Raw genomic sequence first — 5000 nt, 5'->3', positions numbered from 1 at the left:
GTGCCAAAAATTAAAAGGTGTGTCAAATGTCCATAAAAGTTATAAAAAATACATTAAAAAAGTCCAACCAAAGTCCCGTTTGTACAGGAGCGCAGTGAGTCCCTACCAAGGGTAACTCATCCCGCTCTTCCAAACAGTAGGTCTCTCGGGGTGCCTGTCGAGGCGCTCGGCCGAGATCCCCGCCCTGGTGCTCCTTCCCGCCTGCCTCTCCCGGAGAGCCAGGCCGCTGCTGCCGTGTCCTTTTTAGCGTTGTGGGTCCGGCTCCTCCCTCCGAATGGGCACAGAGGCGATTCTTCTTGGTGGCTGTGTCCTTGGGCGGCCGCTGGCCGCCTCGGCTGCCCTGAGTGTTGCGGCAGCCATTTGGATCACAGCCACGGGGGGGATCTGCATGTGCTTTCCTACCAGCAAATTTCGGGAGGTCCACAAGGCGTCCTTCAAGGCGTTGATGGCCAGCCACTGTTTTGTCCAGTCCCTTTTTGGGACGGGCCTTTGGCTGGCCCCGTAGAGCACCAGCTGTGGTGTGAGGACCTCCTTCGCTGGTAGGTACGGGAATTGCGAGGAGCCGGCCATTTCCCACAGGTCCACGGCAGCGCTGCACTCCCAGAGCAGGTGCCTCACCGACTCCGGCGCGCCGCAACCAGGTCGGGGGCAGGTCGACAGCGTCGACATTCCCCGGGAGTGCATGACGGACCTGACTGGGAGGATCTCGTGTGCCACCATCCATGACAGGTCCCGGAGTCTGTTTGGAAGAGCGGGGTGGTTCACGTTGCGCCAAACCGTGGAGGGCTCGCCGAGTGCAAGCCCGCGCACTGGACTCACTGGTTCCCGCTCCTGTACAACACATAAAAGGGAACGATGGTTAGTTAAAACCTGCACATCTTCCTGCTCCAGGCTAAAATGCTTTAAAAAGGTCTGGATAAAAACATAGGCCGGTGGCAGGTTAAAAGACACTGGAAATTGAAGACTAATCTTTAAAATTTTGAGACGTCTGAGGTAGGACCCCATCCAGAAACGTGTCATGGCTGCCGTTTTGGGGTTTCTGGATGGGGTCATTACTATTTTAATGTGTGTGGCTGTGTATAGTGACATTAAAAAGGCAGAGAGGTCTGGGACTCCTTTTCCTCCTTTGTCCTTAGGTAGCTTCAAGACCTCTCTCCTCAGGCGCTCCCACTTCGATCCCCACAGAAAGTTAAAAATGGCTCGTTCCAGGGCTAAAATAATTCTCCTTGGGGGAATAAAAACAGAACTGACCAATAAAAGCAAAGGTAAAATCACTGCTTTAATGATTAAAACCTTTCCCTCTATTGTCAGTTCCCTCAGTCCCCAGTACCCTAGCCTCTGTCTAACTTTCCCTAAAATGTCTGGCCAATTCGTTCTCCCTCCCCCCTCCTTGTCAAACCTAACCCCCAGAATTTTTTGGTCGGTCTGGGTCACAGTCAGGGGCAGTCCTGTCGTTTCGGTCGCTGTCCATGGTCCGTAAAATTGGGCTTGGGTCTTGTCTCGGTTTAGTTTGGACCCAGAGGCCCGTCCAAACCAGTCTGTCAAGTCCAGGGTCCGGTTGACTGACGAGAGGTCCGTGCATAAAATGTTTATGTCGTCCATGTACAAGACGCATTTGTTCGTCAGTCCCCCGGACCCTGGCACAAAGACCCCGTGGATTCGTTGGTCCCTTCTCAAGATCTGTGCCAGCGGCTCGATGCAAATCGCGTACAGGAGAGGAGATAACGGGCAACCCTGACGGACACCGCAGTTGATTCCTACTGCTTTTGTCAGATGCCCGTTAACCAGGATTTTGCTGATGATCCCTCTATACAGCAATCCCACCCAAGCTATGAACCTCTCTGGAAGCCCCATTTTTTGCAGTACCTGGAACAGGTACTGGTGCGAGACTCGATCAAAGGCCTTTTCAAAGTCTAGATTTAGGACTATTAGCCGAGTGTTTTCGTCTCTCGCCAGACAAATGGTGTCTCTAATCAGTACGAGGCTGTCGGTGATCTTCCTCCCCGGGATGGCACAGGCTTGATCCGGGTGAATCAAGTCCCCTAAAACCATAGTCAGTCGATTCGCTAAAATTTTGCTAAAAAGTTTACAGTCGAAATTTAAAAGCGTGATAGGTCTCCAGTTTTTTAGGTCAGTCTTGTCTTTACTCTTGTAGAGTAGAGTCACTATCCCTATCTTAAAACTGTCTGGCAGTCGGTCTAGCTTCTCAAATTCCATAAAAACGGTTAGTAAGTCAGGTGCTAAAATGTCCCAAAAGGTCAAATAAAACTCAAAGGGAAGTCCGTCCTGTCCTGGGGACTTCCCTCTGTTAAAACTTTTAAAACACTTGTTGAGTTCCTTGACACTAAAATTTTGGGATAAAAACACATTTTCATTCACCTGACATTCGATGGAATTTAAAACTTCGTTTAGGGTGTCATTAAAAACAGGTTTCTCTTTATACAGTTCAGAGTAAAAACATTCTATATCATCTTTTATTTCCTCTGTTCTTTGTGAAGTGCGTCCTTCGTCATTTTTTAGTTTTAAAATAGTCCCCCCTTTGTTTAAAATCTTTCTAAAAAAATAACGTGTGCACTTTTCACCTTCTTCTGTTTCCTTTTCTCTGCTTCTTAAAATAACCCCTTTACTTTTTGTTTCTGCCAGTAGCGACATTTCTCCTTTAATACTTTTAATTTCATTATTAAAATCAATTCCTTGTTGTGTTAAAATGAAGTAGCGCTGTAGTCTCTTTTGCAGTCCCATCATGCGTCTGTTTTCCCTATCTTTCTTTCTCTTACCTGCCTGTCTAAAGAAAGTCTGGGTCCTTTCCTTCACCATTTCCCACCAGTGCGCACGTGTAGTGTAAAAGTCTTGGAGGGTCTGCCACTCTTTGTACTGCTCCCGGAACTGACTAACTAACTCCCTATCTTCTAAAAGGGAGCAGTTAAGTTTCCACAGACCTCTCCCTACCGTCACACCTGAGGGAAGTGACAGTGTGCAGGACAGCATGAGGTGATCTGAGAAAAAGACAGGGGTTAATCTAGCATCGGTCGGCACCCAATTCCGTATAAAGATATAATCTATGCGAGAGGCTTTGGTGCCGTCACCACTGAACCAGGTGAAGCCCTCCTCTCTGGGATGCATGGCTTTAAAGCAGTCAGTGAGTCTAAAATCCCTGCATAAGCCCTGTAATAAAACCGATGTTTTATCTAATTTAAAATCTTCCCCTATCCTTTTCCTGTCTTCTTTATTTAAAACACAGTTAAAATCACCTCCTACAACTAATGGTGCCCTGCCTAGCATGTGGGACTGCAGGTCTTCTAAAAAGTCATACCTGTCATTTTTTTCATTAAAACCATATACATTTAAAAGGTTAAAATCGTGCCCCATAAAAGTCAGGTGTGCTAAAAGTGCCCTACCCTCTTTCACCACGGTGCTGCCCTTCACCAGAACCTGAGGGTTTTTAATTAAAATGGCCACTCCGTCATTCTTGTTATGGTTGGATCCACTCCAGATCGACGTTTGTGGCCAGGTCTCCTCCCACTGTGTATATTTTTTTAAAAAAGGTAGGCCACATTCTTGAAGTAAAAACACATCTGACTTAAAAGTGTTAAGAAATGATAAAACACTCTGGGCTCTAACTCGCGACTTCACACTTCTCACATTGATAGTTGAAAAGGTGAGAGTCATGAGTATGTTTTAAAAACAGGTACGACAGTTTAAAAGACTATAAATAATTAAAAGACTACATTTAACACAAGTTTCCTTCTCGTGATGTGAAAGAATCTCATTTCACTATCTCCACACAGTCTGGAGGTGATTCCCGAGATTCTGACCTCCGGAAGCCAATATTCGCTCGTCTCTCCAACGGAGTTGATTGTAGCGCTATATTTAAAAAAGAGCACTGGTTGGGTGAACCGGGGGGGGAGGCTTTGTACCGCTCCTCAGGAGGGCTCTGAGAGTCGAACTCAGCTCTCCCCCTCTTCTCTGAGGCTTCTTCAGCCTCAGAGCTGGACAGTTCAGACGCAGTCCTCTTATGGCTGGGCTGGGTGTCGGGGAGGGGGTTGTCGCTGGACTCGTCTCCCCCCACTGTAATGAGACTCCCTGTGGAGTCCTCATCAGGGGAATCAAGTCCAGCTGCACCCAAGTCCTTGCTCCGCCCACCTGCTTCTTCAGGTCCCTCTGCAGGGCGGAGCTCAGGCTCCTCCCTTTTTCCCGCCTCACCGGGCTGTTCTCCTCCAACCGTGGTTGTTGGCGGGAGGTTTGGAATTCCCAGCCCCGCCTCTTCAATTAGCACATTTGCTGCACCTGGGCAGCCATTTTCTACTTGATTGGCTTCAGTCTCTTGTGTTTTCTTAGCTTTAAGTTTGTTGGCAAATGAAAAAGGGCAGTCTCTGAAGAGATGGGTATTTGCTCCACAGAGATTGCACTTCCTGCCATTGGTGCATTCTTCAAAGGAATGACCAATTTCTCTGCACTTCCCACAAATTATCTGGTCACACGCCTCGGCCAGGTGCCCATGCTTGCCACATTTGTGGCACAGCTTGGGCTGGCCCTGGTAATGAATGTAGCCCCGGTTAGTTCCCAGGACTATCATGGAGGGCAGAGATTTCAGGCCCTGGAAGCCCTGAGGGTCCTGCCATTGTTGAATGGGGACCCTCCAGGCACAGTTCCAAATACCGTCTTCATCTCTGACCTTGGTAGCCTGTCCTCTCACCGTGCAATATCTACCCAGCCACAAACAAATGTCCTCTGCGTTGACGGTTTCATTGAACATCCGGACAATGACCGTTTTAGCGGCATTGTCAGTCAGTTTCTCAATGTCAAACACAGAAAACTGGGTCTTAGCGTTCTCAAAGCGTGTCCAGAATTCATTTAACAGGGGGGCCGTGCGAAAACTTACATCATAGCCTTTATTAAAGGGCAGTCCGAGAATACAGTTTAGGTCGTCGGGTTTAAAGCCAAGAGTCTTTTGGATGAGCTTCCGGGAGAAGTCCAACCTTGACATTCCCATGAGCTTA

This window comes from Antennarius striatus, unplaced genomic scaffold (assembly GCF_040054535.1).
Source record: "Antennarius striatus isolate MH-2024 unplaced genomic scaffold, ASM4005453v1 scaffold_29, whole genome shotgun sequence".
In the NCBI taxonomy this organism is placed as follows: Eukaryota; Metazoa; Chordata; class Actinopteri; order Lophiiformes; family Antennariidae; genus Antennarius; species Antennarius striatus.
The sequence above is the reverse complement of the archived record's forward strand: the minus strand, read 5'-3'. Positions refer to the sequence as shown.